The sequence below is a fragment of the Triturus cristatus genome, chromosome 2_1 (assembly GCF_964204655.1).
Source record: "Triturus cristatus chromosome 2_1, aTriCri1.1, whole genome shotgun sequence".
Classification (NCBI taxonomy): Eukaryota; Metazoa; Chordata; class Amphibia; order Caudata; family Salamandridae; genus Triturus; species Triturus cristatus.
The window spans coordinates 881,426,335-881,453,214 of record NC_140581.1 but is presented as its reverse complement, the minus strand read 5'-3'; the positions used below and the strand labels follow the sequence as shown (position 1 = coordinate 881,453,214).

Sequence of the window (26,880 nt, the reverse complement as noted above, 5' to 3'; positions counted from 1 at the left end):
CACAATGCTTTTTTCCTGTTCGCGAACGCTGTTTGTGTGCTCGAGGAGAAATATCTCGCGAACACGTATTTTGAAAGCACAAACAAGCAAAAAATTACGCGGAAAGCAAAATTACCCAAACTCCGCAAATTCCGCGAGCGGAATGGATTTTACCGCCCAGGCCTACCGCTTGGCAGAGATTAGAGATTTTTCTCCTGCACGGCTCGCCCACAGGAAGTTGATGAGCGAGAATTGCCATTCCCTAGCATGATTTTTGGGCTGTAGAAGAGTACCAGGTGAGATTTTCTCAACACGGGCTGTGGCGACAGCTCTTGGTGAGAAAGTTGAAGCTCAAGTAAAAAATCTACCTGAGCGGCAGCAAAATCAACTTGAGCAGCAGCGCCCTTTGGCATGCCGCTCGCACTGATATTTCAGCGTGGAACAAGCTCCTGGCATTAAAATCAGTGAAGTGAAAAACCATGTAGCGATTAAGGACTCTATCACTTCTCCCCTCAATCACAAAGTGACTAGTGACTCATTTGACACAGTGATAATCCTACAAACCATTTACCTCTAACTGGGTTTCTTATATATAGCTCTAGTATGGGTATAGAAGTATATCTTTCAAAAACCTCTGTTGTGCACAATGGGTAGCTGCTTTCCAGTACCAACATGCAAACTATAGAAACAATGTCAAAGAAACTCAAATCCATGAAACATTATTTGTAATTTAGAAGAGCGAGAACGTCATAGCTGTTTGCATAACATAGGAGTCAAGTACCTGTAAAGCCACGAATCCTTATTGATTCGTATATACTGCTTCTAAACCTACCCTCACACCTATAGTCTTCACTTAAATTCTCACCTTCATCACTTTCCACTACAAGTGTAAAATGTGATCACTCACTGATGCGTTATCCTACGTGCAGACTCTCTGGACATCACACATGGCACTAATAAAGAACATGGCTACCAACACCTTTCTCTCATTCACGCACCTCAGATCCAGAACCAATGGTCTGCAGAGCACTTTGAACTTCAACAACCATTTTGGTCTGCCATGGAACCACCACATGGGCCATACTGTGAGAGAGCTCTCAGCACACTTTGAATCTGGGTATGGAAGGTGGTGGAATAACTGAAGCAGATTAAAAAGTAGTGGAGGTAAGGAACCAGAGGCCTGGAAGCAGAGGAGGATTCATAGAGGGCTGGCACTGGTTGTAGAATGTTTTACCTGCAAAAGCTCTCAAAATGAAAATTGGGCCAACAGTCCATCATAGGTGTTTCATTCGTGTTCCCCTCTTTGCTATGTCTTTGTAGTGGATTGCCTCATGCCTCTGTACCTACCTGATAACCACCAGAGAATTCTCCTTTTTTCACAATGGGCCTCTCATCCTATCCCTCTTTCAAATTTTCCAGTGTCCTTTCCCTCACTGTCATGGTTTTAAATGTCCTAACTCTCACCTTCTCTTGTAGCCTCAGGAGTTATGTTCTTCTTTCCATGACATTGCCACTAAGATGTCTGCTTTGTCCATGGCATTCTCATTGCCCACAGAGTCAATACCTTGTTTCTCATTCTCCAGAATCCTGTCCATCTACTTCTACATTTTTGCCTAAGATTGCATTTCCAATCCTGTCACTCTTTTCACCATTGACTTCCGAATCCTGCTTTTCTCATATTCATTGCCTCTGCAGTCCTAGTCCACGATTGCATTGCCAAAATTCCTGTCCCTCTTTGTCATTGCTCCCACAGTCCTGTCATTCACATTTTCGTATTGCATCTAGACTTTATTATGCTTCCCTTTCTCCTAGTTTCTAGTCAGTTGCCTCTTTTTGTTACATCTTCTTCTTTGCAACTTCCTTTTTGGCCCTATACCTTTCTAGTTTAATTGTATTTCTCATTTAGACATGGTTCCCTGTACCTTGCCTTACTCTGGCAGAGCTGCAGCTCCCAGCTCTAAAAAGTGATCAGCCATTGGCGAACAGGATCCTTTAGGTGGATTCTGCTATGTGGTGCAGATAGTCATAGCTCGGGATATTATTGTTGCGGGGACGGAATGTCTGTTGCAGCAATAGCGCTAGTGAAACAGCCAAGTTGATGTGTGGGCGCATTCAAGACTCCATATAATGGGTAACCCTCAGCTAATGAAAATGAGATGAGAGTCATGGAAAAATAAAGCAGATGTGCATGTGATTTAGGGGCGGATACTTTGACTAGCCCTTATGTAGCCGCTGCCCACCAAAAAAGGGTCACAGAGCAATTTCATTTTCGTATACTGGGAGAAGAAACCAGCTCACTTGTAAAACGTAGACCTTGTCTAAATAAAACCGGACAGTGGCCTATCAATATGATGAGGTTTCATGTTCTAAACTCAAGTATGCACCTTGCTATTGATATTTTCTGCATTACTATGTACAATATCAGTTTGTTTAAGCTCTTAATCAATATAAATATACACTAAATGAACAATTTGGACAAATGGATTTAGATGTTCTGCACCCACAATCTTCTCTTAAGACAGTGTTGGCCGAACTGGCTTCTATCTTCTTCAACAGCCCTAAGGAATGCAGGATGGAAGATCCGTGTACTTACTTACCAGTGAGGTAACGTAAATGGCACAAAGGATGAATGTCTCAAGACTTCATTGATAAATGCTTCAGTGTAATGTAATTTAGTTCTGTCTTCAAACCTTGGGAGCCTGGTGTTTCCAATCTGTTCATCTGCAAAGAAAATAGCAGCTTTTTTGCCTGTATTTAAAATCATGTTTCATTTAGGACAATCATTTATATATGTTAAACTGTTCTCATATATTGATGTTACCAATTTCTTCATGGATCTTGATTTGCACTTCAGGACAGTGAAACAGATACGGAATCATCCACTGAAGAGCAGTTGATACAGTGTCGAAACCTAGGGAAAAGAAAGGGAAATGTATTCGGCATGGTTAAAGCAAACATGCTGTGTATCATTTATGACAATGGTGTCAAATGTAAGGTCTTGGAGGGCAGGATAAATCCCACACCTTTAGGCTAATCACTTTGTTTAACTGTGATTTCCATTGTGTTTAATTGTATGTTAAGGTTCCTTATTTGGATATCATAATGATCTGGCATGGATCAGGCACTCTTGCGCTCTCTTTGAAAATCCATAGAATAGAAATATGTGTTGCCAGATGTTAAATAATTTTCAAAATTCTAATAGGTTTCAGCCATGCTATGACATTTCAATGAAAAAATGATGATGGGAGATAAAATGAAAGGGAGGGGGGAGAGACAATCAAAGGGACATTAAGGTTAACCCAATAGCTATTTTCACAGTACAGTTGAGACAATGTAATGATTGTTGTTCATGACTTCTCCAGCCTAGACCACTAGGAAAGTACCCATTTTCAAATTAGTCTTGCACTTGCTAGACAATCCTTAATGAATTCAAGTCAATTGGATATCTCAAAGGTTGAACTGCAAAATGACTGATGTACACAGGACCAAATCAAGAAAGGTATTATAGATGCTTTTATAACAGAAAGAGAAATAACAGATCAAGAAAAACGCAACCCCCTGAGAAGGTCACTAGCACTATTCACTGTGGGTGAAATCTGTGTTGGTTAGGAGTAAAGTCCATGTATCATTAAGGATGATTAACCTTAGAACTGTTACTAGTATAAGTGATATTTGCTATAATACAACAAGAAAGCATGTTTTTGTTCCAGTATTCACTTCTACCCCTAAGAAGGTTCCTGGGAATGCATGTTGAACCAGGAAAAGACGAAAATACACACTCTCAATCATGTGGGCATTTAAAAACACTTCACCCATACTATTGCCTGCAACTATCTCCTATGGTCAATTTTATTGAGTTGATTTACTCTGAAGATTTTTAGCTGATGATAACTGATGTTTCGCAGCAACCTCTTTAAAGAACAATTACTAAAGTGCTGTCTGTCAGTTTTGCTACTTACTTTGCAAATAACAAAAACAATATTTACCTGCTCCGAAGAGGTCTGCAACTGTAGACATTATTTGCTCCTTGGCTAATGTTTTGTCTTTTGTTTGTCTTTTATTGCAAATTCCAATGAGGGCATCTGTAATATCTCTAATACAGTTCTAAAATGAATAGAAGCATCAGTCAGTTCTCTCCAAAAATCCATATCTGTCTCGGATTGTTATATGAGTTTGGAAAACCAGACATGTTACAGTACACTAGATTCAGAAAGGAACTATTCATTTGGTCACCGAATATTAAATAATGTGGCCACGTTGCTATATCTATTTAAACCATTGCATGGCATTGCAACAAGTGAGTGGAATTATTGTGTAACAAATGGCTTTTGTGTATAGTAATAGTCTGACAACCTGACCAATATTGCAATGGGTAAACAAATGAAAAGGTAGCATGTGATTTTGACATATATTCCATACAACAAAAACCAAAGGAAATGATGGACGGAGTGTTGAACATTGCAAGCACTCACCCCCAGTCAACTGATCTGGGTTTAATCCATCACCGTTCTTTAGCCCACTCTGCCACCCCAGTTCAGACATGGCCATATGCATATCAGTCTGACCCTGTGCCTCATGGGAACAGTCCAGCCCGAACTGCCAAGCCATGTCTTCCCTGGACCGGAAACAAGCTTCCTAGGACCGGTTTCTGGCATTTCAGCCGTCTTCAGCCAGGCTTGCTTGAATCCAGTGGCAAAGTGAGCAAGGGACTCACGTCTGAGCATACCCCGCCAACTTATGGCGGAGAAAGCAAAAACCAAAGGAAATGATGGACGGAGTGTTGAACATTGCAAGCACTCACCCCCAGTCAACTGATCTGGGTTTAATCCATCACCGTTCTTTAGCCCACTCTGCCACCCCAGTTCAGACATGGCCATATGCATATCAGTCTGACCCTGTCTCATCCATCACCGTTCTTATGCCAGAAACCGGTCCTAGGAAGCTTGTTTCCGGTCCAGGGAAGACATGGCTTGGCAGTTCGGGCTGGACTGTTCCCATGAGGCACAGGGTCAGACTGATTTGCATATGGCCATGTCTGAACTGGGGTGGCAGAGTGGGCTAAAGAACGGTGATGGATTAAACCCAGATCAGTTGACTGGGGGTGAGTGCTTGCAATGTTCAACACTCCGTCCATCATTTCCTTTGGTTTTTGCTTTGTTCGCCATAAGTTGGCAGGGTATGCTCAGACGTGAGTCCCTTGCTCACTTTGCCACTGGATTCAAGCAAGCCTGGCTGAAGACGGCTGAAATGCCAGAAACCGGTCCTAGGAAGCTTGTTTCCAGTCCAGGGAAGACATGGCTTGGCAGTTCCGGCTGGACTGTTCCCATGAGGCACAGGGTCAGACTGATTTGCATATGGCCATGTCTGAACTGGGGTGGCAAAGTGGGCTAAAGAACGGTGATGGATTAAACCCAGATCAGTTGACTGGGGATGAGTGCTTGCAATGTTCAACACTCCGTCCATCATTTCCTTTGGTTTTTGCTTTGTTCGCCATAAGTTGGCAGGGTATGCTCAGACGTGAGTCCCTTGCTCACTTTGCCACTGGATTCAAGCAAGCCTGGCTGAAGACGGCTGAAATGCCAGAAACCGGTCCTAGGAAGCTTGTTTCCGGTCCAGGGAAGATATGGCTTGGCAGTTCGGGCTGGACTGTTCCCATGAGGCACAGGGTCAGACTGATTTGCATATGGCCATGTCTGAACTGGGGTGGCAGAGTGGGCTAAAGAACGGTGATGGATTAAACCCAGATCAGTTGACTGGGGGTGAGTGCTTGCAATGTTCAACACTCCGTCCATCATTTCCTTTGGTTTTTGCTTTGTTCGCCATAAGTTGGCAGGGTATGCTCAGACGTGAGTCCCTTGCTCACTTTGCCACTGGATTCAAGCAAGCCTGGCTGAAGACGGCTGAAATGCCAGAAACCGGTCCTAGGAAGCTTGTTTCCGGTCCAGGGAAGACATGGCTTGGCAGTTTGGGCTGGACTGTTCCCATGAGGCACAGGGTCAGACTGATTTGCATATGGCCATGTCTGAACTGGGGTGGCAAAGTGGGCTAAAGAACGGTGATGGATTAAACCCAGATCAGTTGACTGGGGATGAGTGCTTGCAATGTTCAACACTCCGTCCATCATTTCCTTTGGGTTTTGCTTTGTTCGCCATAAGTTGGCAGGGTATGCTCAGACGTGAGTCCCTTGCTCACTTTGCCACTGGATTCAAGCAAGCCTGGCTGAAGACGGCTGAAATGCCAGAAACCGGTCCTAGGAAGCTTGTTTCCAGTCCAGGGAAGACATGGCTTGGCAGTTCCGGCTGGACTGTTCCCATGAGGCACAGGGTCAGACTGATTTGCATATGGCCATGTCTGAACTGGGGTGGCAAAGTGGGCTAAAGAACGGTGATGGATTAAACCCAGATCAGTTGACTGGGGATGAGTGCTTGCAATGTTCAACACTCCGTCCATCATTTCCTTTGGTTTTTGCTTTGTTCGCCATAAGTTGGCAGGGTATGCTCAGACGTGAGTCCCTTGCTCACTTTGCCACTGGATTCAAGCAAGCCTGGCTGAAGACGGCTGAAATGCCAGAAACCGGTCCTAGGAAGCTTGTTTCCGGTCCAGGGAAGATATGGCTTGGCAGTTCGGGCTGGACTGTTCCCATGAGGCACAGGGTCAGACTGATTTGCATATGGCCATGTCTGAACTGGGGTGGCAGAGTGGGCTAAAGAACGGTGATGGATTAAACCCAGATCAGTTGACTGGGGGTGAGTGCTTGCAATGTTCAACACTCCGTCCATCATTTCCTTTGGTTTTTGCTTTGTTCGCCATAAGTTGGCAGGGTATGCTCAGACGTGAGTCCCTTGCTCACTTTGCCACTGGATTCAAGCAAGCCTGGCTGAAGACGGCTGAAATGCCAGAAACCGGTCCTAGGAAGCTTGTTTCCGGTCCAGGGAAGACATGGCTTGGCAGTTTGGGCTGGACTGTTCCCATGAGGCACAGGGTCAGACTGATTTGCATATGGCCATGTCTGAACTGGGGTGGCAGAGTGGGCTAAAGAACGGTGATGGATTAAACCCAGATCAGTTGACTGGGGGTGAGTGCTTGCAATGTTCAACACTCCGTCCATCATTTCCTTTGGTTTTTGCTTTGTTCGCCATAAGTTGGCAGGGTATGCTCAGACGTGAGTCCCTTGCTCACTTTGCCACTGGATTCAAGCAAGCCTGGCTGAAGACGGCTGAAATGCCAGAAACCGGTCCTAGGAAGCTTGTTTCCAGTCCAGGGAAGACATGGCTTGGCAGTTACGGCTGGACTGTTCCCATGAGGCACAGGGTCAGACTGATTTGCATATGGCCATGTCTGAACTGGGGTGGCAAAGTGGGCTAAAGAACGGTGATGGATTAAACCCAGATCAGTTGACTGGGGATGAGTGCTTGCAATGTTCAACACTCCGTCCATCATTTCCTTTGGTTTTTGCTTTGTTCGCCATAAGTTGGCAGGGTATGCTCAGACGTGAGTCCCTTGCTCACTTTGCCACTGGATTCAAACAAGCCTGGCTGAAGACGGCTGAAATGCCAGAAACCGGTCCTAGGAAGCTTGTTTCCGGTCCAGGGAAGATATGGCTTGGCAGTTTGGGCTGGACTGTTCCCATGAGGCACAGGGTCAGACTGATTTGCATATGGCCATGTCTGAACTGGGGTGGCAGAGTGGGCTAAAGAACGGTGATGGATTAAACCCAGATCAGTTGACTGGGGGTGAGTGCTTGCAATGTTCAACACTCCGTCCATCATTTCCTTTGGTTTTTGCTTTGTTCGCCATAAGTTGGCAGGGTATGCTCAGCCGTGAGTCCCTTGCTCACTTTGCCACTGGATTCAAGCAAGCCTGGCTGAAGACGGCTGAAATGCCAGAAACCGGTCCTAGGAAGCTTGTTTCCGGTCCAGGGAAGACATGGCTTGGCAGTTTGGGCTGGACTGTTCCCATGAGGCACAGGGTCAGACTGATTTGCATATGGCCATGTCTGAACTGGGGTGGCAGAGTGGGCTAAAGAACGGTGATGGATTAAACCCAGATCAGTTGACTGGGGGTGAGTGCTTGCAATGTTCAACACTCCGTCCATCATTTCCTTTGGTTTTTGCTTTGTTCGCCATAAGTTGGCAGGGTATGCTCAGACGTGAGTCCCTTGCTCACTTTGCCACTGGATTCAAGCAAGCCTGGCTGAAGACGGCTGAAATGCCAGAAACCGGTCTTAGGAAGCTTGTTTCCAGTCCAGGGAAGACATGGCTTGGCAGTTACGGCTGGACTGTTCCCATGAGGCACAGGGTCAGACTGATTTGCATATGGCCATGTCTGAACTGGGGTGGCAAAGTGGGCTAAAGAACGGTGATGGATTAAACCCAGATCAGTTGACTGGGGATGAGTGCTTGCAATGTTCAACACTCCGTCCATCATTTCCTTTGGTTTTTGCTTTGTTCGCCATAAGTTGGCAGGGTATGCTCAGACGTGAGTCCCTTGCTCACTTTGCCACTGGATTCAAGCAAGCCTGGCTGAAGACGGCTGAAATGCCAGAAACCGGTCCTAGGAAGCTTGTTTCCGGTCCAGGGAAGATATGGCTTGGCAGTTCGGGCTGGACTGTTCCCATGAGGCACAGGGTCAGACTGATTTGCATATGGCCATGTCTGAACTGGGGTGGCAGAGTGGGCTAAAGAACGGTGATGGATTAAACCCAGATCAGTTGACTGGGGGTGAGTGCTTGCAATGTTCAACACTCCGTCTATCATTTCCTTTGGTTTTTGCTTTGTTCGCCATAAGTTGGCAGGGTATGCTCAGACGTGAGTCCCTTGCTCACTTTGCCACTGGATTCAAGCAAGCCTGGCTGAAGACGGCTGAAATGCCAGAAACCGGTCCTAGGAAGCTTGTTTCCGGTCCAGGGAAGACATGGCTTGGCAGTTCGGGCTGGACTGTTCCCATGAGGCACAGGGTCAGACTGATTTGCATATGGCCATGTCTGAACTGGGGTGGCAGAGTGGGCTAAAGAACGGTGATGGATTAAACCCAGATCAGTTGACTGGGGGTGAGTGCTTACAATGTTCAACACTCCGTCCATCATTTCCTTTGGTTTTTGTGATATATTCAATACAATCATGAATGCTAAATACATTTATTATAGAATTTGAAACCTCGGGCCATGCACCTTGTATTTGGACCCTGGAGTGGATTCCAATAACCTTTCTGCACCTCCAAATCAATCATTGAGCTCAGGTAACAAGAGCTCTTGGCGTCTCTCTTTTGGACTCTTTCAGTGTAATTTGAAGGTGAAATCCCAAAAAACATCACCACCAGATTGCAAAGTGTGCCCAACCAAGCAGCCAGCACAGAATGTCATTTAACTTTTTACTCAAATTTGAAACACTAATGCTTGTTTTACAGTGAACACTATAGCAGCACTTGCCAGAAGTGATTGTTCTATTACTACATGCTAATATCCAGAGCTTATTTTGAGCTGGTGGTTGCCGGTGGGGGCACTGGCACCTATTATTGGGGATTGACACAAATATTTCCTCTATCAGATATTTACCGAGTACAAGTGAGAGAAGAACACACAGATCTGAAAGACACAGGAAGAAAAAGATGGGTAAACCATCACAAACAGAAAGCAGGAACCTGGAAGTAAAGTGTGAGACAAAGGGGGCAGGGAGGGTCTGGTAGTGGATTTAAAGACTTCCAGTCTTGGTATTAGGTGAGCCCACGTTTAAATGCACCGGCCGCCAGCTTCTAAGCTGAACTTTGGGCACCGGCACTCATTCTTTCACAAATTAAGCACCTAATCTCACTATATTCAATTCAAATTCAAATTAATTCAGATTGTTAGGTGAAATTATGACCATTGCCTTTCAACTCAACAAAATAAAATAAATGTAGAAGTACAACAATGGCCAGAAAAATGCATAAGTAGGTTTATATTTTACAAGGAAACTCCAACTTAACTAACCTATTATGGCTCCTTAATGTTTTCCTAGTCTCCAGGCGTGCACATTTGTGCCTCATATGAGTTGCTCTCTCTCTTTTTTTAATTTATTTTTTAACTTGTGTCCTTACCCCTCAGCACTGTAGATCAGATGAATGTGGCTTTGGGCGTCTTTCACCCACAGCACAGGGAGCATCTTTTTCCTAGGGAGGATGATGTGCTTAAACCTGCCTCTCTTTGACGTTTGCTTCTTCCTTCCCATGGTGTATTCTCAGACTCTGTCAACTTTTCCAGCCCTCCATCATCTTGGAGAGATCCAATCCCTCTTTCTACAGCTTGATAACCTCTACTGTTACCCACCATGCATCTATGAAGGGGTCAGACACTCTTGGAGATCTCAGGACACTGGTCATTTAGTAAAAAATAACAACAAACGTCGCAGCTTCCTGGGTTCTTGTCTCAAATGCAACTTTTCCTCGGGGCAACACATTCATAGTGCCTGAAATGAAGAGGTTTAGTGACTCTTTTTGCTCACAGAAAATAACCTCGCTTTTTTTTTGTTTTGTAGTGATCACGCACTCCCCACGCCGGACATCTGGACACATACACACTGGCCCACACTAGCTCTTCCCAAGGTCGAGAGCCACCTGTGTCCCCCTTATCAGATGGTTGTACTTGTTGTTTATGACTAGGCCAAGAATGCCAGATTTGTACATCACAAACAGTATAAATGGTCTGCCAGTACTTCTGTACAACAAGAGACTTTCTTCAGACTCTACTCTGTCGATACTCTCTTGGCCGCTGCGTTTAATTAAACTAACTTGTTCCTGTTTTGCCAAACACCTCTTGTCTTTTCATTCATATCGAAGCAACATTTAAAGAATTAATTTAGCCCTAAGCACTGCCTTAATTACCACTGACGACTTTTAACAGCACCAGTCAAAAAGGTCTTAAGATCTGTCCCAGGCAATCAACTATATCAAATGTTGACTTCAATTTGGGTTAAATAAATCCACAACATTAGCTGGACTTTGGCCAGAATTTTGTGAGGGAATATAAACCTGCCAAAGGCAGGACTGTGACACTGCTTTAAAAAAATCAACGAAAGGCATTAGAGAAAGCAGTGTGAAAGTAAAAAACATTCATGACAGAACTCACCAGGTATCACAAAAGGCATTATTAAATGGGCTGGTGGGTGGAGGTGGTGTGACCTACTACCCATCATTATCAGGGAACAGGAATATTATTGCAGTGTTCTGCCTGTCCTGGCCAGCCTCTGTGCCTATGTCACCTGGTCTTACCACACAATACACTGGTATGGCCCTGGTCAACTACACTACTGTTGCATAACATTCGACTTTTGTATGCAAAGGCAAAAATTGCCAGGTGTAAGGACAGAGAAGTCATTTTTGCAAAGCAAGAGTAAATGCATAATGCAGTTAAATTGCATTACCTTGACAACATTTTTATATAATAATGAAGTGGAACAGCAATAAGGCCTTAGTTACTTGTAATATTTTTAGTCTTCATTTACTTAGAGGAGGAATGAGGTTACTGTGGGGCTAAGGTGATCCACCAAGAATACATACAATGAAGATACCTCATTGTCGTATTTTGAATACTAGGACAATATTAAAACCGCATGGCAGTGGGACATTAAATACGAGAGCAAGGTTCCATGCAATATTCACATTAGTGAGATTATGTAAGGCAATACCGCTATGTAGCAATCACTTTTCCTTCAGTATACAGAGGCTGTCATGCAAAGTAATGACTGAACTTCCCCTTTTGTTTCCAGATTTCTTGCTGATTAAGGAGGTGGTATTCCAGAGTATTAGAGGCATTCCTGAGACCCAGGACTGATGTTGCTGAAAGCCCGTCTTATCTGGAAAGCTAGCGACAACCTGCTGAAGAATCTGTGGGTCTGCCGTGATATCAGAGCCTGCTTGGCCTGCTGAGAAAAGGAAATGGAAGATATCCCTGCAGTAGGGGGCTGGCCAGACGAGACCAGCCGCTGTGCCAAACTGGAAAGCCCAGCTGAGTAACGAAAACTAGCATGGGAGCTACACAGGAGCCAACTTGAGTGTTGGAATGGGTCTGCCAGTCTTGCCAAAGGCTGTTAAATCACAATTGATATGTGAAGCCAAAGAAGGAGACGGAGCATTGCAGAATCCAGCCAAAGTGGTGGAGTGGGTCTCTTTTCCTCTATTATTACTGGTATGACACCATCGACATGCTGTACCCATGAAGAAGAAGCTGGAGGGACACAGGAGAAGACTCGAATGTTGCAGTGGGTCTTCCTGCCTCCAAGTTGCTGCTTAAACCATAATTGGTGCACTGCATCAATAAACAGGTCGTAAGAGCAACAGAGCTTGACACTGCGGTGGCCTCCAGAGACTGCGCTGGACACCCGATGTCCTGTGCTGACTCTGACTTCAAGTGTATGATCACCAAAGCAACACTGGCACAGGAGGGTGGATGCTTCCCTTGTTTGGGATGGGGCTTTAGCTTTTGGCCTGTTTATAGTAGATAATGTCAGCATTTGCTTACAGTGATTGTGATGCAGTTTCCTAGGTTATGGAATGTTACGGTTTGAATGTAAAAGTTGGCTACATGATTCTCTCTGAAAGCTGTGGAGATGTACAATCAATAAATGCAGTGTATCCTCACTTACCTGCCTCAGCGTGATCAATACACTGTTCTATTTCTGGAGCCTGCTCTGCTCCTGCTGAGCAGTTGTTGCCTCCACAAAGCTCTCCAACAACATAATATGAAGGTGGGGCCATCACACAAATACTACAGAGTGAGAGCCTAGCACTTGGGATTTCACATGCTGCTATGCACATGTATCTCCTGCACCTTAGAACTTGTGCTCCCCAGACATTGGGACTCTTTTGGCTATAGGAAAAGCGATGGTTAGAGTGGCCTTTGCTAGGACATTGAAGGTTTGACTTAAGGGCCACAATCACAGAAGTCTCCTTAAGCTATTCACTGTTGGATTGCGCTTTTCACATTATTCTAAAGCACCTGATAGGGTGTTGCTTATTTTCCCTTTAATAACTATTATGGAACCCTGTGCCCATGGGAATAATCCCTAGTGAGATATTTCATTTTAGTATATAAAAGTACTTCCGTTTAAAAAAAAATAAAAAAAATTGAGCTCTGAGTCGCTCGTTCCATACTATCTCCCTGAAAGACATTGTATTACCTGTGTTGCTACCTAGAGGGTCAAGTGCTGAATGGGTATACTTGGTGTTCATTCTTCTGGCACTTCAGGATTCAAAACAGCAGTGACAAAGGCCTGAATCACAATGACTGTGGATGAGTAAATTTGGCTTCCTGCCCCCCCTCTCCCCCACGGGCTCTAACATTCTTACTGCAAACATAAAGAAAAGGAGACAATAGTGAGGCATTGAAAGGATCCAAAACCACTCAAATTCTCCAGATAGCAGAAAGATTTTGGAATATGCAGCTGGAGGTGAATATAAAAAATGTGAGGTAATTGGAAATCCATTGGTGGGATAATTTAAGGACAAAACTCCCGGTATGTCCTGTCCTAGATTCATAAGGTCAATAAAGATTGAACTAAGACCCTTCAATGATTGTGAACTCTATATATTCTATCATGAGGGAGCACAAATATATTTGCCTCCTTGCTACATTGCTTATCCCCATTTCGACAACTTTGGCTAATTATGAGCTCCACTCTTAAGTAGCAGAGTGTGTGGGGGAGTTTACACCACCGCTGGCACAAATGCTTTACTGTGCTATTGGATCTACGTTTCTAGGAAATTCTAGGAACTGATGCATGGAGTAGCTAAGATGTTTTATTAAAAATCAATACAATTATTGCGGCCAAAAAAAAACTCAGGACTGTATAGATACTGGAATGGCATTAGTGCATTCCATACTACACCTGTATATATACTGTCATAACAATGGTGTTTTACCTTGGACAATGTGGTTCCCCCGTGTAATGGTGATATAAATACTGGGGATGCCAATGACATTGCAAGGGGATTTTGTTTGATGTTCTTAGTCATTGCAACACAATCTATACTTCACTAAGCTGAAACCAATTTGGTGCTGCTAACGATTCCTTTCAGGAGGAAGGTGGTCTATAAATATGGGATGGACTGTTCCTATCAGAGCAGGACTTGCGACTGATTTAGAGTAGGTCTCGCCCTGTCGGTTGTCGCATTGTGAGCAACAGTGGACAGGAAAGTGTCTAGTATAGATAATGCAGGCTGAGATGAATTGACATTTTCCATTCATACCTTCTTTGTTTTATTTTAACCATTGAGATGCATTAGCTCAATATTTTATAGGGATAAGCCATCCCCCCATGGATGAGGGCTTACAAGGCTTGGAGTTCTTCTACTCCCTTCTAGAGAGATGGCCTAGGAATTACTGCTTGACTAGTCATATTGGTTCAAAACTGTGACTAGTTGTACTATGGTTGATCTGTCGAGCACAATGATAAAGTAGAATGATGCCCAGAGAAATAAATTTACCAGTAGCTGAGATCAACTCAAGAATTTCTATCCATAATTTTATGGCTTTTCTCAACCAACCGGATAATGTAATGGTAATAAAGCTTTACAGATGAGAGGAGAATATTGTCAAGGGATGCTTGACATACTTGGTAATAAGTGAATAGTTAATGACAAGGATGTTTTGGGAAGAGGGGGCCAGTGTTGGTAGTGACATAGCAGTAGCGCTTCTCACAGTTTGGGCAATAGGGAATCAAAGGCAGTATACCTACTGAGGAGAACATGGATAATGTGTGCTTTGCATGCTGAAGTCATGTGGGCATCGATAATATGACCTGCCTGTCCCCTGATGGAAGATTTTACTATATCTTACCTTAGTCTGTGGGACCAGTAACCTAATTTGAAATTGCGTCAGCTTGATCTCAATAAGCAATGGCCCTTTTATCCTGGCTGTCACTGACAGTAAGAAGACCTGGTTTGGCCTTGATTGCATCACCACTTTATAATTTTCGAAGCCCATGCATTATCCATATTCAAATCTCATGAAACAATTGTGCAAAAGACTAAGTATTGAAGTATATTTTAATACTATTTTATTGTCTCTTTGTGGCTGAGGGCATAATATTTGAGAGAAAACATCAAATGTGCTTACTTTTTAAATTTACTCTCAATGGACGTGAAATATCATGCAGTACATTTATTCACTTCTGTAACCTGTACTGCGGAAGGTCAGAACAAATGAGTTGTTGGAATTTGGCTCTTTCCTGCAGGGTCACTGCGATTTTTTGGGCCTTTTTTCTGAGCCCTGTATTTGCTGGCTATAGAACTCTGTGTACTTTACCCCTGCTAACCAGAGGTAAAGCACTTGAAATTGCTATACACCAAATTGGACAGTATAACTTTCGCAAAAGTCTCCAGAATATAGTGCCCAAAGTATCCCAGGCCCATAAGTTCAGTATCACCAATGCGCTGCAGCACATATTTTGCCACTCACTGAAGTGACAGGATGAACATGAATGAACATGAACATGTGTAGCAACAGTGGTGCAAGTTTACACTGCACATTCGACCTGTCAAAATAGCCCCTAATAGCCTTTTGCACTATAGCAGGGTTACCTGTTCATAGTAAAGCACTGGGATACAATATTAAGGTAATAAATGTTTTCTCCTCCTAGGAAACAGAGAACTTTTTCAAGGACTCTTTTTAATAGGTAAACTAAATCCAATTTAAAGGTAAAGTCGAATTTCGTCTAACTATTACATTAAAGGTACTTTAGAAAAGTGATGCTTTGACTGCCTAAAGCTTCCAAAGCCTTTCAGTGCCCTCTAGCTCTCATCTGACAGCTGATGAATCCTTTCTGGTGAAGTGGGAACTGCTCCCATCAGCAAACAGGCTGATCTGAATGGGAAGAGATGACCCATCCGATCAGGATAGAATCTGCAGGAATGACTGGAAGTATCTAGTCGTGCTTTAATGCAACATCTTGCTTGACATGTCTTCAGTGGTTTTCATATAACAGTTGGGGTGCACATTAAAGAGGCCTCTTCTATGTCAGGCAAATATTAGGTGATACTTGGGGAGGCCGTTATGTTGTACTGCCAACCTGGCAGGCCCCAATTGCAGTGGGACTTTGTTTGAAATTACAGTGTCAGGACTACTGTTTGACATGTCTGTTGGGATTACAAATAACATTTGGGGTGCACTTCAAAGGAGGGAAACAGAATGCTAAAGCACTTTGTGTGTATCAACTGTCTGGCAGCTAGGGGGTGTGGCTAACCCCCGAACATGGCGGACGTGCCTTAGCCGAGCTCCGGGCCTGTGATCCTGCAGATCTCAGCTGCACTGTGGGGCCATCCTGGATCCCACACAAGCTGCCTACCTACTAACACTGTTGCGGAGCTGGAGGGCAGAGTGTGAGCCCCGATGCTGACCGTGCTGAGCCAGCTGAGGTGGTCTCTCTCGAACAGGACCGGCCTGTTGATGGAGAGACGAGGGCCTCCATAGGCGGTGAGCGGCTCCTAAGTGTTGTAGCGCCATCGGAGAGCACTGAGCCAAGGCGACCTGCTGCTGTGGGCGTGATAGGCAACTTCCGTGCCAGCCGGCCCGAGGCCGACACCCCTAGGGCGAGTGCGCGTTGTGGCCTGCGACACGGGTTGCCCATGCCCCCAGCGGAGCCGGGGATGCAGGGCCCAGACCAACCTATAACTCCTGTGTGCATACCGTAACAGGGCCCCGACCGGCAGTAAGTGAACCTGCCTAATGAATTGAATACCGCGGTCGGGGCTGGGACCTATTGATGAGCACGCACTAAATGCCTCCTGGAATGTGGCAGTGGGGGCGTGCCATAGAAGTCTCTTCTCCCAAGCCTGGGACCGCTTGACTGGGCCTCTCTATGCTGCAGCGCCGGAAGTCCCAACCAAGAAACTGAATGCTGGGGAGTTCTCCTCCGGTGTGGGTGAAGGGGCTATCTGCCCAAAATGACCAGAGACCCCACACTTGCGAGCGACTGCGGGGATTGAATTTGGGAGCAGGTGGACACTTGATGGGCTGGGGCACTCCTACACATCAGAGGGCCTAAAACGGCATACTGAGTTGGCCCTTGATGCAGGAGGCGTTGAACTAACTGCGCACTTACCCTGGTAAGGAGGCTGCAGCAGGAGGGGCTCTGCTGGACTACCACTGTGCATATTTGGGTGTGGGGCGGGCAAAGGGCCCAGCCACACCTCCCCTTTGCAGAGGAGTGTGGCAGCACCAACAGAGCATCTACACCACATCGGACGCCGTCCAGTACTCCACACAGAGGTTTGCGCATTATACCAGCATTCACCGACTTTGGGAACAGTGTAAAAACTTAGCAAATCAAACCCCCCCGTTGCCTTGTCTTAATCTCCCTCCGCTCCGCCCATCGCTGCAACATCTGGGACCACAGTGCAACTCACAATGGGCAGCATGAAGTGGAGGCAACCCGACCCCTTGCCATCAGGAAGAGTAGAAAACACCGGGCAGGAAGATGAGGCCCAGATTCCTGCCACAGACTGCATTCCGACGACAGCCATGGAGTCTCCACCAGATAAACTGGACATTATTCTGCAGGAGGACCGCGAATAGCGAAAGGCAATCGAACAATAGATTGGTGCTCTAACTAAGGGGTTTACGCTACTAAAAGCCAGCCACGACAAACTGGCTACCACTGTGAAAAGTAACAAAGCGCACATCACTGAGATCCTGCCACAACACAAGGCCCATACGGAGCAACTAGAGCAGCTGCGACGCCAGGTGGCCAGCCTTCAGGACAGGATCGAAGACACTTAGGGTTGGTCGCGCAGGAATATTGTACACATCGTGGGACTACCAGAGCGCTGTGAGGGGGCCAGCCCAACACACTTTGTGGAACAGTTGTTACGGGAGATGGTAGCTCCGGAGGGTCTGACCGACTTCTTTACTTTGGAAAGAGCACATAGAATACCCACGAGGAAACGGATAGCTGGAGCGCCACCTCGACCTATGATCACTGGAATACTCAACTACAAGGACCAAGACACTTTACTTCGCAGTGCCAGGGAGAGGTCTCCAATCCTAGTAGAAAACCATCGGATCTTGCTGTACCCAGATTTCACAATCGCGGTCCAGCACCAAAGGGCCTCCTATCATGAAGTTAAAAAGAAACTCAGAGCTCTCAATCTCAAATATGCCTTGCTATTTCCCACCCGACTCAAAGTCATGCACGAGCAGAAATCGTCCTTCTTTGGAGCCCCGGAGGAAGCTGCCAAATGGATGAAGGTTACGTTCTCTGCTGCTGCATCTCAAGAGTCGATACAAAACTACAGTAAAAGGACACAACCAGCATAAGGGGGGAAAACATGCCAAAGGACAACAAACCACATGGACACAACAAAGAGCCCCTCACCAGAACAAGTCATGGAGAGTCGAAAATCAGAATTAAGTACAGCAGCGACTCTCAACGATAGGGACCAGCTCTCCTTAGTTGAGTCCTCCAAAGACTCCAACCCCCAATCGGACTCAGAGAACAGTCTGGCCATGTTTCCAACACTCACCCTGCAATTAGTGAAAAATTACTTGGGATAATACCAGGACTTAATTGCCAAACCTGGCCACAGTGCTCCTGGAGGTGGTAGAGCGATGATTTGTCTGTCATTATGGACTTGCAGTGCTCCCTTCAATTCATTCAGTTCAATAACTTGCCAGGGCCTGACCAGAGCCATTACTGCCAAGCTGACGCATGTTGTGAAGTTGCTGTAGGGCACTGTAACCACTGCCCCCGTAGCAAATGCATGATGTTATGAGCTGCACTGTTTTCAGCATTGTTACTTAGTTTGGTCCACTGTTGTTCCCTGGGTAGACCTTGTATTGGGTTTTGCAAAGGGTATTTACTCACCTGACTCACTCATAATCATGTCCTACAGGATCCCCAGTTACCAGGAAGTGATGCACATACACTTACGGCTTCGGTAGGAAAGTGCACTTTAATAAGCTGGAATGTTTGGGGTATGGGGTCTGTGTAAAAGAGGCACAGAATTTAAGCACAACTGTCCAGAAGAAAGTCACACATCGTTTTTATGCAAGAGACACATCTTACTAACTCAGGCTTCGAAACTACGCAAAAAGTAGAGGGGGAAAGTGTTTCATACATCTTACTCGGCACTTGCAAGGGGAGCCGCTATATGGGTCAGGAATGGCACCCCTTTTATAGCCCTTGAGCAGCGTCTAGATGACCAAGGTAAATATGCCATAGTCCACGGCACGGGGATGGCACTCATGTGGTGCTGGGCAGCATATACGCTCCTAACTGTGAACAAGACAAATTCTTGGGAATCCTACATTACTGACGGACTGGGTATGTTACACCTGGAACTTTGGGGGGTTAAAATGTCGTTTTAGATATAAGTCTAGACCGCTTCCACCCTCCATTGCAGGAGACAGCGCCCAGGAAACAGGCAACCGCGCTTCGGGGATGGGTTGAACGTTGGTTGCTGACTCATGCTTGACGTATTAAAAATGCAGGCCACCGAGAGTACTCGTTCTATTCTCACCCCCACAGACTTTATCCACAAATAGATAGGGTCTTCTGCTCCCCAACCCTGGGCACTCAAACTACACATGCTACATACCTGCGGAAAACACTATTGGAACACAACCCCCTAGAGATCACCTTTTCCTGCGGGAAGATCCCCTTCCCGATCCCAACATGGAGATTGCGCCCACAATTACTTGAAGACCTCTCTCGCCACAACCATTACTAACTACTTCACCCAAAACACAGACACTACATCCTCACACTTAGCAGAATGGGGAGCATTCAAGACTGTAGTGAGAGGGTTGGCTATTAGTACCACAGTGAGAGCCTGCCACACAATCAATAAGAAACTACAGGAAGTGGAAGATAAACTGTGCAGGTTAGAGCAGGCAGCAGTCTCCTACCCTACTAAGGAACCAGCCCTACAAGAAGATCATATAACACATGCAGATTTACAGGTTATAGATCTCCAATCATACATGCATCGGCAGCATGCACAGGCTGATAGATGGGGCACTCTCCTTGCCAGAATATTATGAGATGCACCACAACCCTTACCCCCATCCATGAGGTTATAACGGCAAAGGGCACAAGATTGAATACGCAAGTAGACATCAACCTAGCATTCAGGGATTACTACAAAACACTGTATGAGGCCCCTGTGGATACGGGGGAGGTGTCCTCCGGGGCATTTATGGATGGTCTTAAATTCCCTCAGCTAACACAGGCATACCAAATGGAGCTAGCAGCACCTATAACTAAAACTGAGATCAGGGAGGTGATTAAGGAACTACCACTCGATAAAACCCCAGGGATGGACGGACTACCAGCGCAGTTCTATGATACCTTTTCAGCTGCACTGGTTCCCCGCATAGAGCGCCTTTACCAATCCGCTCTAGAAACTGGGTGCCTCCCCCCTACTACGATGCAGGCACTAGTCACTTCCCAAACCTGGCAGAGACTCTGACATCTCTGGGTACCGACCACTCTCACTATTGAACACCGAATACAAAATCTTAAGTAAAATATTGCCCCGACGCCTACTCCCCTTTCTGCCACAACTTATACATAGAGACCAATATGGATTTGTACCAGGCAGTAGCATTTCTCTTAATATCAGGCGCTTATACCATGTGCTGACTGCCACTGCCTCTGACTTCGCTGGAACCGGGTGTATCTCATTAGACTTAAGACAGGCTTTTGATACTCTCAGCTGAAAGTATATGCTGGCAGCACTTGCGAAATATGGGATCCCTCCGGCCTGATGGGTTAAGCTATTATATATGTCACCCACAGCAAGAGCCCGAACAGGAGTACACATCTCACAGTCTTACTCAATCAGCCACGGCACACGACAAGGTGGTACACGACAATGCTGCCCGCTTTCACCCCTATTATTTGTACTAGTATTTGAACCCCTAGCCATAAAGCTCTGGACGGAGGCTGAAGGGAAGGGTATACACATTGGTGGCACTACACACACCCTGTTATTATATGCAGATTATATTATTCTATACCTAAACAATCTTCAGGATAACCATGGGCCTATCCCACACATCTTCACTCATTTCCAAAGAGTCTCCGGCCTCACCATAAACAAGACCAAATTGTATACTTTTTACTTTCAAGCTGCAGAATAACTGTAGCCTATCTGCTTTGACCCTGTAACACTCCGGACTGCGCCCACCACCCTCAATTATCTAAGCATACAAATATATAGGGGTCCGTAGGAATTACTATATGACAATCTCTGCTGAGCAGTTAAAACACCTGAAACCCAGGTAGCTTTCTGGACGTCACCACTCTCTGTGGCGGGAAGAGTGGCCATCACTAAAATGGTCATGCTCCCGAGACTGATCTACTACTTTACCAATTTACCAATAGTGATCCTGACTGATATATTTAAAATCCTGAACTCTCTACTGCTAGAGCTGATATGGAGGAAAGGCCGAAGAAGGGTAGGGCTATCTAAACTTTAGGGCACATTGTTACCCGAGCCAACTACAATTGCTGGCATACTGGCTTGCTGGACATAACCTCCATGAGAAAAGGTTCACACAGCAAGCATTAGCCCAAGGTTCCGTCCATACTCTACTATTGCCCAAGGGATGTGCCCTGCCCGCAGCCCCCTTATCACTGAAGGTAGCCCTTACATATTGGAGACAAACTCTTCACCACACAATTCAGAGACTCCCTTATGCCCTCAACATTCCACTGATGGGGATCACCACACCTTCATGGGTATTCACTACCTGTAGCATTTCCATATGGGCATGGGAAGGCGTAAACACATGAGAACTTCGCCAGGGAGCAAGGGGTGCCGAGATCCAAATATATAGTGCATGCGCGCATGACTAGGCATGTCAAGCAGCACTGGGCACCAGGAAATGAAGAGCCCCCCACACACGAGCTAGTACATGCACTACACCTAATGGCTAACGGACATCACCTAACTCGGTGGCTGAGGCATTCGCACCCACGCTGCAGTCTCACTGGAGGCACTAAGAGCAAAATGGAGTGTGGACATTGGACGGGATCTGTCGGACAAGGAATGGGATTTCAGTTTGGAATATCCAAAGAAAGTGTCCAGAAATGCTACGTTTAAATTTATACATTACATGGTACTACACAGGGCCTATCTCACACCACATCAATTGAACAGAATATTCCCAGAAGCGAAAGTCCATTGCCCACGATGTTTCACACACAATGCCGACCTCATACACATGCTATGGGCTGCCCACGCTTGCTGGCCATCATAGAAATCCTAGGGACTGTAACTGAAACTACAGGCGGGGACACAGCGGTATACTGTATATTGGGCTTACAGTGCTGTAACAAGAAGTAGAAAGTGCAAGCCCAATTTGCTAACCTTGCTTTGCTCATAGCAAAAATATCAGTTACCATGAGGCGGAAGTCTGTTATGCCCCTGGTGGCACTCAGCTGGCATGGGGAGGTTGTCAGATGGGTAAGAGCAGAAAGTGCAGCAATTGGACGTGAAGAGAATAGGAACGTGCAGAAGACGCAGATTTCACTGAACTGGAACCCAATGTTAGAGGCCTTTCTCACCTTGGAACCCCTACCAACATGATACACTATAGGACCAAGCATTACAGAACATGCTAACCGTAGGAACGGTGCCAGAGCCCCCCTGGTCACTCTGGCAGCAAATACAAATATACTTGAACTAAGTCCTGCATCACACACAAATGTGAAGGAGAGAGTCAGGTATAGATGGGGGGGGTAAGGGTAAATGGGATGGGGGGCTGTTGGGGATGCTGTTTTTTATGTGTATGTTGATACCGTGACCAACTCTGCAAGCACATGCTGGCAAGGCTCTGACAGGATCACAAGTACCTGATTGCTGGTATACCTTAATGGACACTGTTGGAGATTTTACATAGATACCTCTCCTTGGAAATGTCAGTATGTACCGAACAACAGCATAATTGTACAAGGTCTGGAAGGTATTAACGAAAACTAATAAAGTATGTTTGCGAAAAAACTGTCTGGCAGCTAAAAACTCAGCTTTGATTTTACCAGACTACTGTCTCAGAGTTTGTTAGGGGTTGCAGGGACTGCCTGAAACCGGATTTTAGTGTTAGATGTGGGAGGACATCAGGATTACCATAGTACACTCCCCACACACAGATCTACCTTCAGAGCCCAAGTTTAGTGTGGTCATCTTAAAAATACCGAACGTGGGTTGGGAGTAGTCCTGAGAACCTTTACTCCATTGGTTCCTTCCCACCTACTAGCTTGTGCCAGGCATAAATGAGGCACCTCCAAGCACCTGCTTTAGATCACTTGTGGAATTGTGGAAGAGCAGAAGAGGACTGGACCTGCTATCCGCGACCTAAGAAGAATCCCTCTTGTACCCAGGACAAAGAAGTGGACTCCAAGGGTCATAAGGCTGACCTCCTGGAATAGTGACAGGACCACAACACATCACAAAAGGCCTTTTCCTGCAACTGACCAGCAGTAACTGGACGTGGACTGGACCCAAGAGTGGCCTCTGCCTAACACCGTGCAAGTCTCAAAGTGTCTTCTTTGAGGTCCTAGGTGCTGTACAAGGGTACTCATATGGTTGATTTGGACATAACCTCCATGAGATAAGGTTCACACAGTAACCAGGATGAATCTGATTAGTGTATCCAACCCAAACTCTATTGCAGTCAGCTTCAAAATTGCACTTAGGTCCTGCTCTACGGCTACCATTGACTATCATTGGCACTTGGTGCTTCATGGTGTAATTTCTACTTAGAATTAAAAAAATCATATCTCTGGTTCCCCCGATTGGATTTTTTTCATTTTGGTGTGATTTTAGTTAATATATTTTACTCAAATGTTCTAATTCATTTCAGATGTTGCACACCCTGGATTTGGCACTATGCTTGCAACAAGGGCACATTAACCTGAAACACCGCACGCAGGGCAAGCTCTGGAGAGGATAGGAGAATTTTGGAGAATCCTGCCTGGCAGCAAATCAATAGAGGGGGCTATATATATATACTTATCACTAGGTCAGGCTAAAAAGTCCAATCATCATTCACTCCTCTTTGAACTATGTTTTTTTCATTTTTAAACCTAAGATGAAAGGGAAATATATTTTCCAGCATAGTTCACTAACTGGGACTGCCAGTTCATGATCCAGGAAAAAAGTGCTCTCAAAAACTGGTGTACATTTCTGCACTTCAGCAAATACTTCTATTTGAATTGGCATTTGAGTAGAAAATGCAGTTTAATTTTGCACGCACTTGCACAACAACTTTGAAAGGATCACTCTGAGGTGCATGTATGCTTTTTTGAAAGGTCCAGTGAAGCATCGGTTAATTAATCTGTCCACTTTAATGTGGTGGAGAGTCTCTAGGGCAAGCAGAAAAAAACTCGGTAATGAAGAGGTACATTATAAAACGTGTGCTTTTGTGATGTGTATATATATATATATATATATATATATATATATATTCACTGAAAAAACCATAGGTTTCAGGGGCGTTATAGTTAGCTGGACATTTCACTCATACAAAACCATAGAAATTCCCCAGTTATAGTTAGTTCAGCTAACTATAACTCGAGCGCCCGCAATCAATCAATCAATCAATCAATCAATCAGTACATTTATAGAGCGTGCTACTCACCCGTGAGGGTCTCAAGGCACTGGAGGGAGTGGGGGTGTCGCTACTGCTCGAATAGCCAGGTCTTGAGGTGTCTCCTGAAGGTGAGATGGTCCTGGGTCAGTCGTAGGTGTGCGGGGAGGGAGTTCCATGTTTTGGCTGCCAGGTAGGAGAATGATCTTCCTCCGGTGGTGGTTCTGCGGATCCGTGGGATGGTGGTGAGGGCGAGGCTGGTGGAGCAGAGCTGGTGGGTGGGGGTGTAGAACGAGAGGCGGCTGTTGAGGTATTCGAGGCCCTTGTCGTGGAGCGCTTTGTGTGCGTGGGTGAGGAGCAATGCACTGCTGATGACGTCACATATTACATCACTCACTTTGTATCTGGCAGGAACAACAAAGTTAAAATGCCCTTGTATCAAAATGTAGAATTAGTGCTACAACGGTCTTCAAGAGGACCTGCGATGCCGCTTCTGCCTCCCGCACCCTGGAGGCGGCACATGGGTCACGCGATACGGTCATACTGCGGTGGAACGCACACTCGTTGACCCGTCATGGCACTGCTCCACACTTCAGGGAGGACGCTTTTCATTAGCTATGTTTTCTGATGATGTGTCACGCCGGCCCCGTCCAACAACAGAACTCCTTTAGATCCAAACAGACTCTTCCACTTTCTCACCGGAAGTGAAACCAGGGCACGCGGACACTTTCACAATACAACAGCTGGGAATTCACATTTCGGTAAATAAAACAACATTCCTTCCTCCTAATTAATCAAATAAACGTCTCACTGAAGAACAGGGGCCTGCTTCGATCAGTAAACAGCCGTTACAACAACTTTTTTACTTCACAGTATCATTACAACGCATGCATTACCACGCATGCTTTGTACATCGCAAAGTCATTACTACACATTTTTTTAGAACGCATGGTCATTTACCACGCATGCCTTTACAACAAATTTTGTTGTAAAAGTATGTATGGTAAATGACCATGCGTTCTAAAAAACATGTAGACGATCCACGTTGTTGTAAGGAAACAGAGGCTGTTCTGTTTCCTCACAATGACGTGCACCGCCCCTCAGAGACGAAGTGAAGCAGGAACCACGAGGAGAGAGGAACCACGAGGAGTGAGAGGTAAGGGGGATTGGGCATGGGGTGTTTTTTTTTCTTCTAGGGTTTAGGGTAGTGTAGTGGTGATTTGGTAGTGTAGGGGGTCATGCTAGGGGTAGTGTTTTAGGTAAGGGTTGGCGTAGTTCGCGAAGTAGCACTTCGCGAAGCTACGCATAGTGAAGTTCGCACTACGCGAGCTACGCGTAGCACTTTGCGAACTGCGTAGTAACATGTTCGCACTGTGCAAGATGTTGTTTTCAATGATTGCACAGTGCGGACAAGCAACCGGCACTGTGCAATCATTGAAAATTGCATCTTGCACAGTGCGAGCTGTAGTTTTCTGCTGCTCGAGTAGATTTTTACTCGAGTGGCAGCTTTCTCAATGGGAACTGGTAGTTTCTCATCGCGAGCGGTCGCGAGCATACGCGACCCCTCGCAATGAGAAACCTGACCTCTTCGCGTTGGGAATCTCGCCGGGAGGTTTATTTTCCATGCTCGCGATCGCCAACTTGATGTTGCTGATTGCGAACAAGGAAAAAGTCTCGCCGGGATGTCATTTTGCTTGCTCGCGGTCGCCAACTTGACGTTGAGGACCGCGAGCAAGCAAAAAATGACCGCAGCACTACGCAACACTACGCTACGCGTGCTCGCACTGTGCTACGTGCAGTTCGCGTAGTGCGAAGTAGCGCGAACTTCGCAAACTACGCGAGCGTAGCGTAGTGCTTCGCCCAGGCTTAGTTTTAGGGTTTAGGGTAGTGCAGTGGTGTTTGGGTAGTGTAGGGGGTCGTGCTGGGGTAGTGTTTTAGGGTTTAGGGTAGTGCAGTAGTGTAGGGTGTCGTGCTGGGGGTAGTGATTTAGGGTTTAGGGGAGTGCAATGGTGTATGGGTAGTCTAGGGGGTCGTGCTGGGGTAGTGTTTTATGGTTTAGGGTAGTGCAGTTGTGTTTGGGTAGTGTAGGGGGTCGTGCTGGGGGTAGATTTAGTGTTTAGGGTAGTTTAGTGGTGTTTGTGTAGTGTAGGGGGTTGTGCTGGGGTAGTGTTTTAGTGTTTAAGGCAGTGCAGTGGTGTTTGTGTAGTGAAGGGGGGTCGTGCTGGGGGTAGTGTTTAGGGTTTAGGGTAGTGCAGTGGCATTTGTGTAGTATAGGGGGTTGTGCTGGGGGTAGATTTAGGGTTTAGGGTAGTGCAGTGGTGTTTGGGTAGTGTAGGGAG

At 45.8% G+C, this 26,880-nt stretch overlaps 1 pseudogene across 1 annotated transcript in view; it reads right to left on the bottom strand.

Annotated features, from left to right (window-relative positions):
* The window catches only part of LOC146866028 (cytochrome P450 1A1-like), a 111,844-nt pseudogene that overhangs the window by 43,752 nt on the left and 41,212 nt on the right, over nt 1-26,880 (bottom strand). Inside the window, exons 2-4 of the transcript XR_014976750.1 lie at nt 3,966-4,083; nt 2,801-2,890; nt 2,577-2,700 (exon numbers count right to left, since the gene is read on the bottom strand). The product of XR_014976750.1 is annotated as a cytochrome P450 1A1-like (transcript). The remainder of the gene's footprint in view (nt 1-2,576; nt 2,701-2,800; nt 2,891-3,965; nt 4,084-26,880) is intronic.